Source organism: Mus pahari, chromosome 7 (genome assembly GCF_900095145.1).
Source record: "Mus pahari chromosome 7, PAHARI_EIJ_v1.1, whole genome shotgun sequence".
Lineage (NCBI taxonomy): Eukaryota > Metazoa > Chordata > Mammalia > Rodentia > Muridae > Mus > Mus pahari.
Genome location: NC_034596.1, coordinates 23,515,678 through 23,526,598, shown reverse-complemented (window position 1 = coordinate 23,526,598; position 10,921 = coordinate 23,515,678). Strand labels below are relative to the sequence as shown.

At 46.3% G+C, this 10,921-nt stretch overlaps 1 non-coding gene and 1 pseudogene across 1 annotated transcript; one reads left to right on the top strand and one right to left on the bottom strand.

Annotated features, from left to right (window-relative positions):
* Positions 1–407: 407 nt before the first annotated feature.
* On the bottom strand, positions 408–537 carry LOC115064537. The gene has a single exon (XR_003844365.1). It is a non-coding gene; the product is annotated as a small nucleolar RNA SNORA70 (small nucleolar RNA).
* Positions 538–2,539: 2,002 nt separating this feature from the next.
* LOC110323989 lies at positions 2,540–3,009 on the top strand (annotated as a pseudogene).
* The last annotated feature ends 7,912 nt before the right edge of the window (positions 3,010–10,921 follow it).

The following is a 10,921-nucleotide window of genomic DNA, read 5'->3' as shown; positions in this document are numbered from 1 at the left end:
TATTACCTAACTTGATTTGGTCAGGTACAGAAGAACACTGTAGAACTCCCAGGAATTCAGGGCCCATCAGTAGTCAGGGGACTGGAACTGGGAGACATATTTGTGGAGAAATATATTTGACCCCACAGCTGTCAGGAGTGAGCCACTTCTCAGCAACCACATCTTCAAATTCATCTGCATTAACTTAGTGACGCTCCACTTCTTTGGACTGTGGACCTTCTGGCAGGAGGGACTTGAACTCAGCCCTGTGTTTCTTATTCTGCAGTTTGGTGTGGATGGACATGATGACTTGGCCAATGTGAACCCTGGCCACTGTGCCCCGGGGCGTCCCAAAGGCACCCCACACACCTATCTAGAGCCTGGATTGGGGACAACATTGAGATCAGGGACTTGGATAGCTGCCGGAAAATTGTCTCCAAGTTCTCTTAGGGCAACCCAGATCGGCGGCAGGCTCTACGTCAAGGAAGCTGCCGTTTGTGAACATTGCGCACCAGGACCCCGTGGGGAAAGAGCCTCCGTTGGCTTAATTGGTTGTAGGTGTATGTGTGTTTTATCTGCATGTATGTGCAACACATGCATGCCTGATACCCATGAAGGTCAGAAGGAGGAGGGACTGGTCCCCCCAGAACTGGAATTACAGATGGTTGTAAAATACTAGGTGGATGCTGGAAATCAAACCCTGGTCCTCTGTAAGAGCAGTCAGTGCCCTTAACCAGTGAGCCATCTCACCAGCCTCCATCTTCGCTTCTTTAAACCCTCCCATATCCATCATGCAGATTGTGCCCTGAAGATGGAGATTAAACTCCAACACGAGATTCGGGGGGACAACCATATTCAAGCCACAGAAGATAATTTAAAGGAAAAAAAAAAAGCATTCTATTAGAAACCAAGTAAGACTATTTACGCTATCAATACAGGGTTGGTGGTAACAGTGAGTAAATACAGGGCTTAATTTTGACCCAAGCAAGGACCAGGATGGGCAAGAGCAGAGGAGAATCAGGAGTATGTGGGTAGAAAGGAGGAAGCATTGGAAGCCCACGGTGGTCAGACACTGAAGATGTGCTAAGTCTCAGTAAACCGCCTGAGAAAGATGCTAGCTAAAACTGGGCCAGGCATGCTGCAGATCCCCTAAGGATGAGGCCCAGTTTTGTGTTTGTTTGTTTGTTTGTTTGTTTGTTTTAAAAAAGAGGGGTCAAGGACACCACAAGAAACCCTACAGAATCAACTAACCTGGGCCCATAGAAGCTCACAGAGACTGAACCGCCGAACAGAGAGCATGTGTGGGATGGACCTAGGCCCTCTGCACATATGTAACAGAGGTGCAGCTTGGTCTTCGTGTGGGACTTCAAACATCAGGAGCAGGGGCTCTCCCTGACTCTGTTGTCTGCCTTTGGTCCCTTTCCTCTAACTGGGCTGCCGGGTCTAGTCGATAAGATGCACCCAGTCCTACTGCAACTTGATGTATCAAAGCAGGTTGATGTCCATAGGAGGTATCCCCTTTGCTGAAGAGTAAGGGGGGACTGGAGGATGAGGGGAGGGGAAGGGAGCCTGGGGGGAGAGGAGGGAGGGGAAGCTTCAATTGGGATATAAAGTAATTACTTAATTCATTAAAAAAGAGGGCAGAGAGGAACTTGCCTAGAACTTGTCACCTGTCAGCAGGCTGATATGTGGCATAACAGGCAGTAACCCTCAGGTTTTTAATCACTGGACTTCCTTCAGTTCCTCTGTCACCAATCCTAGAACAGTTGATTTTGCAAGGGGCTGAAAAGACGGGAAACCAGCAAGATGGCAGTTGGGTTCATACCAGGCTAATTGCTCATATGCTTGGCAGCAAGATGAAAATGTGTCTCCAGCTGACCAGCACAGATCAATGGGTTACATTGCCCAAGAAGCCTAGCTATGCACCTGGGCAGGTCCGGCAACCCTCCCTGCTCCGAGGATCCCTTGGCAGCCTGGACAGCCCAGAGGAGTTAGACTACAGGGTAGGCCCTGGGCCCACAGTGGCCAAGAAAAGCACAGACTATTTGGATCCAGAGTGTCACTGGATCCTGTGTCTGCCACCTCCTGTATTTCACAGTCACCGTGGGGCATTTCTATGGGAAGGTAGCAGCCTCCGGTTTCTCTGAAACATGGCTTATGTGAGGTGAGAATGCTGTGTTCACAGGAAATGTGGCAAAAACAGGGTGGTGTGTCTCCCCCCACACACACACACTTCACTGCTTCTCAGAAAGCTATTTGTGACAAGGGCTTAAGCCCAGATGGACTGGGATGAGGTTACGGAGACACTCCTTGTAACTCTTGATAGGCCCAGGACCAAAAGTGATCTCATATAAGAAAATGAATTGAAGGCCTAAGTGAGCGAACCTAAAGACTAGCTGGTTCCAGGCATCCCACAGTTTGACTGGACTCTCTAGGGATTTGCAAACCTTACCTGTCAGGGTCCCACTGCCTGGGATTCTGACTTATTAACACTGGGGCAATGGCTCTGAGAATTTAAAAGAAAACATGTCTTAAGATTCTTACTGGGCTTTTCGCCAAGATGGAGCTGAAAGCGAAGAAGGAAGCCCCAGCCCCTCCCAAAGCTGAAGCCAAAGCAAAGGCCTTGAAAGCTAAGAAGGCAGTGCTGAAAGGTGTCCACAGTCACAAAAAAGAAGATCCCAACATCACCCACCTTCTGGCAGCCCAAGACCCTGCGGCTCCAGAGGCAGCCAAAATATCCTCGAAAGAGTTCACCCAGGAGAAACAAGCTTGACCACTATGCAATCATCAAATTCCCACTGACCACCGACCGAGTCAGCCATGAAGGAGATAGAGGATACCAACATGCTTGTGTTCATTGTGGGTGTCAAGGCCAACAAGCATCAGATCAAACAGGCCGTCAAGAAACTCTATGACATTGATGTGGCCAAAGTCAATACCCTGATAAGGCCTGATGAAAAGAAGGCGTATGTTCACTTGGCTCCTGATTATGATGCCCCAGATGTTGCCAACAAGATTGGGATCATCTAAACTGAGTCCAGATGGCTAATTCTAAATATACACTGTTTTTTTCACCATAAAAAATAGTAATAAAATATAAAAAATAAATAAATAAAAAGATTCTTACTGGGCCTACAAGATAGTTCAGCAGGTAAAGGTGTCTGCCACTAAGCCCAAGAGCCTGAGTTCAAATCCCAGGACTCACATAGTAGGAGGCAAAAAAAATAGACTGTCTCTCAAGTCATCCTCTGATTTCAAGACAAAAGCCTGCCCTTTCACCCACAAACGCAGACATGCAAAATAAGTAAACAGAATAACAACAACAAAAAAGTAAGGAGTCCTATCTCCCTGAAGACTTTAAACTCCAAATAGGATTCAGATCTATTTTACTTCTACATTTTGTGGATGAGAAAACTGAGGTCCAAAGAAAGGGAGCGTCCTTGAAAGGCCGAGGAGCTGATTAGTGTTGAAGTAAACCCAAAATGGCCTGAGTTTCACGGGCTTTGATTCACTGATCTGGCGTCCTCAAACACCATACAAACGCTGCAGCCTTCAGCTGGTGTCCATCTGAAGACAACTCGCAGACTGACAGAATACAGTGGAAGCCCCAGCGGTAAATCCACACAGTCCCAGCCCCATAGCTTTTGACAAAGGCATTTAAATACAACAAAGCTGGATGTCCATGTGCACAAGAATGGAATTAGAGTCACATGTTTCTCACACCGAACAAAAAGTAATTCAAAATGGATCAAAGACCTAATTTAGACCCAAAACTCAGAAAACACTTTACTACATACATACAAGCAAGAACTTTCTGGACAGGACTCCAGGAGCATAAGAAATAACCCCAAGGAGTAACAGATGAGATTGAATGAAATTAAGAAACACTGGGCAATGGTGGCACATGCCTTTAATCCCAGCACTTGAGAGGCAGAGGCAGGTGGGTCTCTGAGTTTGAGGCCAGCCTGGTCTACAGAGAAAGTTCCAGGATAGCCAGGGTTACACAGAGAAACTCTGTCTCAAAAAAAAAAAAAAAAAAAAAAAGAGGAGGAGGAGGAGGAGGACACAGCAATAGATCCACTGTAAAGGAAACAACTACCAGAATGAAGTATCAGCCCTATTGGCAATTAATATCCAGGATATGTAAAGAACTACAAGAATTAAAACTGAAAAGTCCAGGCAATAAGTGTGCTAATGCACAGGACACACAGCTATCAACTGGAGAAATACACATGGCCAATAAGTACTGGAAAGGTGTTCGTCATCCTTAACTGAAAGACCTCCTTGGGGAGCCCTCCCCACTTCAGTCTCAAAATGGCGGCACCCAAAAACCATGAATGTAAGCACACAAGGTAGTTTAATAACGGAGCTCTGGGCTGATACGTATCTCATGCAGGAGACAGAGGAATTGACCACGAGGCCCAAAAGCTAGGAGCTTTTATAGGGAGAGGGTCGGGGGCTAGGGGGAATTGGCGCAGTTTCACACAATTGGCTCATTTAAACATCAGCAGAAAACGATTACACATCAGCAGAATAGTACGTGCAAGTCAGGATGTCAGGAAACCTGAGGGGCAGACGCTTATCTAGGTCAGTGGAACATTTGGCTAACATATAACTTCAAACTAGGTGGCTGATGACTCAGCCAAGATAGCCCAGACAAGTTCCTGCATTCCTTTTTTTTTTTTTTTTTTTTTTTGTCTTTAAGGCCAGGCAGCCCCAGGAATGTTTTAACAACGGGCCTGCCTGGATGTATCTAGGCCTGTTCCACTATATTCTCAGCCTCAGGCTTCTAAGCTTGCAAACAACTTTTTCTTTGGTCTATTTGACATAAGTTACATAAATCAGGCCTCAAATTTTATCTTAAATTTCATTTCCCTTCATAACCAGCAGAGAAATGCACGTTAACTCTAACTGGAGACTGCATTTCACTCTAGTCAGAATGGCTGGTAGCAAGAAACAAAAGACAGCAAATACTGCCAGGGTTTGGGAAAGACTCAGCGTTGCTCACCACTGATGGGGCTGGAAGTGTGTGTAGCCACTGTGGTAATCAATACTAATGCTCCTCAAAAGGCAAATACCTGCAAATAGAGCTGCAGACAAATCATCTCCCTATACTATTTGTTCAGAAGGACTCCAAGGCAATGCATACATGTGAGTATTCATGTATGTAGAGGTCAAAGAACAACCTCAGGTACCATTCTCAGAAATGCTGTCCACGGGGTCTCTCATTCAGGCTCTCCAATTAGGCTAGGCTGGCTGGTAGCAAGCCCCAGAAATCCACCTGTCTCTACCTCCCAGTTCTGGGATTACAAGCACATGCCACCATATATGATATATATGAGTTTGGGGGGCATAAACTTGGGTCCTCAGCAATTTTATTGACTAAACTTTCTCCAAAGCTTCAAAACTCTATTGCTAAACAGGTGCTTTCTCAGCTGGTCTACAGTCTGGCAGCTGTCCCTACAAACCAGGTTTGTCTATGAAAACCTCAGGTGACAACCACAGTTTCAAGGTTTTATTAGTGGTTCAGAGTTGCACCCTAACCTATGGTGTTAGCTGTCTGTGACCAATCACAGTCTAAAACCAGTGAATGCTAAAGGTGGAGATAATCTGCTTGTCAGCTTTGAGTGACTCGGAGCTACAGATACTCTCTATCAGTGGTAGTCATTTTTGGAGCTCTCTAATCTCTTCTGTGGTTGTTATCAATTAAATGTATCAAGGTGCATGTTATACATAGGAGTCATTGTTATCTGTGCTTCTACCTTCCTTGGGGTCTTAGAAGCCATCTATTTCTGCAGATAAGGAGAGACACAGACTCTTCTGTTCTCAGGACCTGGCGTTTGTGAATGTTCTAATCCAGATTTATCTATGGGTTGGCAGTGGTAGCTGTTGCAGCTATTTTTATGGCTCTTTTCATCCCGTGCGCTCACCCAAAGTTGTTGAGTAGCTGCCTTCTTCCCTGGGGAGATATAAACGCTGTCCCCCTCCCACTGAAGAACTAACAGCAAACCAAAGTTTCATTCCACCAAAGTTCAACCCAAGGAACCACTGAGTGTATTGGGCTTACATACAGAACAAGGGTGAGTTACTGAAGTTAGTGGGGACTCCAAAGCAGACACACATGCAAGTCTTCACCCAGCATGGATGATGGGTCTCAAAGCATTTGAGTGATAGTCCCCAGCTAGTGACACTGTTTGGGGGAGTTGTGGAGCCTTTAAGAGATGAGGTTTGGCTGGCAGAAGTAACTCACAAGAGACTGGCTCTGGCTCCTGTCTGTGTCTTCTATGTGACCAGCTACAAGCTCTCCCACCAAGGCTAGACCTCCAGCCATCATGCTTCCCTTGCTAGGAAATTGAACTCAAATAAGTCCTTCCCCTAAGCTGCTTCTGGCCAGATGTTTAGTGCAGCAGTAATCCAAGTGACTACTACAGTACTTTCAGACTTAGTCTCTATTTGCAGCTTTAACCAATGGACATTAAGTTCGTGTGTTCTCCTCTCCATACTTTCCCATCAGGCACACTGCTGTCACTGTGTGATACAGTTGAATGCTAAGGTGTAGACTACAGTTAGAAACAGGCTCAATGGCTTGGGGTAGTTGAGCCTGAATTCCCTTTGTTCTGTCTTGGTAGGCAGCTCCCTGTTGGTTCTAGATTATGCCAGGCATATCAAATAACTCTTTCATCTATTCCCTGGCCAAAAGGCGGGTGCTTACTGGATGGATAGCCAGCTCCACCAGCCCCAACTCTATTGGCATCCATGGCACCTCGAGATGTTATGCACAGAATTAGGTTGCCCGTGTGACCAGCAAGCTTAGAAGGCAGCTGGAAAGGTCTGAAAGAAATGTCGAAGTAGTGCAGTCACCTCATACCAGCCTGATTCTCCAAAGTTCTCTGTGTGGAGCCCTTCCAAGGTTTCGAGAGCAATTTTTCACTTTGATACGCTAAATATCATCATGGGTGATGTTGAAATTGTCCTACAGATAGTTTTGGGTCATGCGCCAATGTAATTTCCCATGAACTGAATAAAACTGTTCTCACTGCATTGAAAGGCCTATATTTTATCTACAGAGGAAAAGACATAAATTACTCCTCCCATCTGGGTTATATGGAAGTTACACCATTGGCAAAGTGACCGCAGAGATCCAGAATTGTAATAACGGCAGTGATTCATTCTGCTGATGTATTTCAGAAACTGACTCTGGAAAAGTCCCCCTATGTACAGGGCCCTTAGAGTCCTGGGGAAACTGAAAGTTATTCCTGTCCTTTGAAGATGCATCAGATTTGATGGCCCACCACTTGAACTCCACAGGGTTCCAACACAGAAGCCAGCTGGGGAGGAAAGGGTTTGAGTGGCTTACACTTCCACATTGCTGATCATCACCAAGGGAAGTCAGTGTAGGGACCTGGAGGCAGGAACCTGGAGTCAGGAACGGATGCAGAGACCATGGAGGAGTGCTGCTTACTGGCTTGCTCCCCATGGCTTGCTCAACCTGCTTTCTTATAGTACCTAGGACCACCAGCCCAAGGATGGCACTATCCACCATGGGCTGGCCCCTCCCTCATCTTAATTGCTAATTAAGAAAATGCTCTACTGGCTTGACTACAGCCCAATCTTATGGAGATATTTTCTCAAATGAGGCTTCCTCCTCTGGGATGACTCTAGTTTGTGTCAAATTGACATAAAACTAGCCAGCACAATTGACCCCTTATCACCTTGACAAAAACACATCGCTTTTCAATTAGACCCTTTCTTTTCTCCTTTATCCCCAAGGCGACATGTAAATATTAATATCACAATATAATACATAAATAACCGGGAGCTGCAGAGACGGCCCACTCTCTTAACTCTTACAGCTGGAGGGCAGCTCTGCAGCCCTGTGCTCTCCTCCTATAAGCAGAGCAAGCAGCAGGAACAGCAACAGCAGCCAAGGCTCCATATTATTTTGCCCAAACAGCTTTACTTGCAAGTAAGAGCAATTAAGAGCACCTGGCTGCTCTTCTGGAGGTCCTGAGTTCAATTCCTAGCACCCACATGGTGGCTCACAACCACCTGTAACCGGATCTGATTCCCTCTCCTGGTGTGCACGAAGACAGAGCACTCATATACATAAATGACGCAAATAATTTAAATCTTAAAAATAAAACAACCCTCTATAAAATAACATACATAATTTAAAAGCTTCATAGTCATTACAGATTTAAACTCATTAAATTTTCAGAGAGATTCAAGACGGCAGCAGCCTCCAGCACCTCCGGGGCGACGGGACCACTCCGAGTGGCCTGAGAGACTCACAGAGGCTTCGAGGGGAGATGGAGAGGATGCATTCATTGTTCTGTATCTCCAGATCAACTGAAAACAGCAGGTCTTATGGGAGGATACTTTTAAATGGTGGTTTCCTGGCATTGGGGGAGAAAGGATAGCAGAAGGGCGTAGCATCTACACCCAGAAGAACGGAACTAGAGACATAGAGGACAAAGGATCATATCGTTGCAGAGTTGGACACAGCCTCCAACTGCCCCAAGGCTTGGGCCACCTCCCCCTGTCTGTCCTCTAGGCCAGTGCTGCCACTAGGCCTACAGGGACTGGCCAGTGACATAGAGCCACCACTCCATGCTGCTCACCCTGCTGGGGGGAGGAGGGCATCAGTACAGCGCTGCCCAGTGTCTGCAAGCCAAGGGCTGGGTGGTGTTTAGCAGCCTGGAGCTTACTGGGGTCCTGCCCCCAGACAAGCTGTTCAACCCCACAGTCACTCTGACTCTGGGCAGCAACAGAATATCCATGGTGAGTCTCATTGATACTCCAGGATTTGTGGCTCTTCAGAAACCTTTAAGAGACCAATGACTCATCGCAGTTTTTGCGTGTAAAGCTGTTTGGGCAAAATAATATGCATGGATTCTCAGCTGCTGCTGCTGGTACTCATGCTGCTTACCCTGCTTGTGGGAGGAGTGCATGGGGCTGCAGAGCTGCCCTCCAGCTGCAAACAGCAGCCTGGAGCTCACATAGGTCCTGCCCACTCCCCCCACCCTCCCATGCTGCTCAGCCACACAAACACCATGAAGGTGAAGAATGGTCCATGCTGCTGCCAGAGGCCATGTTGGTGTCCGTGGCTCATGCTGTCCCTGAAGGCTAGTGCCCTGATGTCCATGGTCCGTGCAGCTACTGGCTGCTATGAGCAAGGATGCTTCTTTGGTAGTGGTATGAATAACTGCAGACACCTAAATGAGAATGAAAGACTTTGAGGGATTCTGTGACAAAACCCCTATTCCCACTCCCTACCCTCCCCATAACTTTAATTTTTTTTTAAATCCTAAATGCTTTAACCTTCCTTGTAACCCACCACCCACCAGAGGTAGTGGAAAAGAAAGGATACGGGGGGAGGAGGGTAGTGGAACTGTTTAGAAAGATTCTTTGGAGCAATTCCTGTCTGTGTAGTCTGGAAATCAGTAATTTAGTTCACAGGTTAGTAGACAGCTTGATCCACTCACAAATACTTCATGGATACACCAGCAGTCCAATCCGGTAAGGCAGTTAACAACAGTGGTGACACGACCTAGCAAAGATAGTCAGGCCTCAGTCTCGGCTTGAGTCAACAGGAGGGACCAACAGGAACACCAGGAGTTTTCAGCTGTCTCACCCTCAGGGAAGCGAAGATCAGCAAAGATGTGAGTCCCACAGTGTTATACATCTAGCTGTATCAGCAAACCAAGCTCAGTCTCTGTCACTCTGTGGCGTCCTATTTATACTCTCCAAACCACACGTGTCCTCCATGTGGCTTGCCTCAGCACGTGCATCCAGTCAGCCCAAGTCCTTAGAAGTGGCAACAAACTGTAGTATATCACTAGAAGTTTATTTGGTTCGTTTCTCTCTATAGCCTCCCAACAAATGTAGCTCAACTATGGAATGTAAGGTGGACCAACACGTGTGTGTTGTTGGCAAAGAATCTTTTATCACGTGTCCTTTCACATGTTTGTTTTAGTAGAACATCCTTTCTCCTGTGTCTGTTTTAGCAAAATGTTCCTTTTATGTACTTGCCCCAGCAAAACACTGTCCAACTGACTTTCCAAAGAACCCTTAAGTTTCCACTTCATCCCATCTGCCCCACCCCTGCACCAAACAGTCTAGACAGGAAGCTATTGAAGAGAGTCCTTAGAAACTGTGACAAAGATGCTGAAGTGTGGTTCATCACAGTTAATGGCTCTGACTGGGGCAGGGAAGAACTCGGTTTTCTTTAAGACTCTCACTACTGGGAGTTTGACCATGTTCCAGTGAGAACATGGGCAACGCAAATTAGACTTGGTGGGGATGGGGGGCTGTGGGGATACAAAGATGGGAAAGTAGGCCTGGGAGGAATGGGAATCGAGTGTACTTAGGATGCATTGTATGAAATTGTCAAATAGTTAATAAAAATATTATGTTGGGGGATGGGGGAGTCAGTCTCTTGATAAAACTCCAAAATCTCTTTTAAAAGTTCTAGTCTCTCAACTGTGGGCTCCTGTAAAATCAAAAGTAAGTTAAATACTTTCTTGCTTTTAGGGGAACATTGAACTAGCCCAAATGACAGGTGAACCCACCTACCTGTCTACAGTCTCTTTGCTACATGTAGGGACTCCTGTGGGGTGTGACACACCTACTTCAGGGCCTTTTTGAGACTTTTGCTCTACAGTGGCAACAGCTCTTCTGATCAATGACTTGTTTTGCCTTGGATCCCAGAACCGTGAGATTGACCATCATCCCTCTGTGACATCCTGCTTCTCTAAATCGGTCTTAATTCATGTCAGAGGAGACATTCTTCAAATATGGACCACTCATTTCCACCTCGATTTGTGGAAGGGAAGGGTGATCCATGCCAGCATTGGAAGACATCATGCTTGAGGGATGAGCCTGAGCAGATCAAAGAAATGAGTGAAAAACATTGTCCTGTATGTTATCAGATTTCCAACGT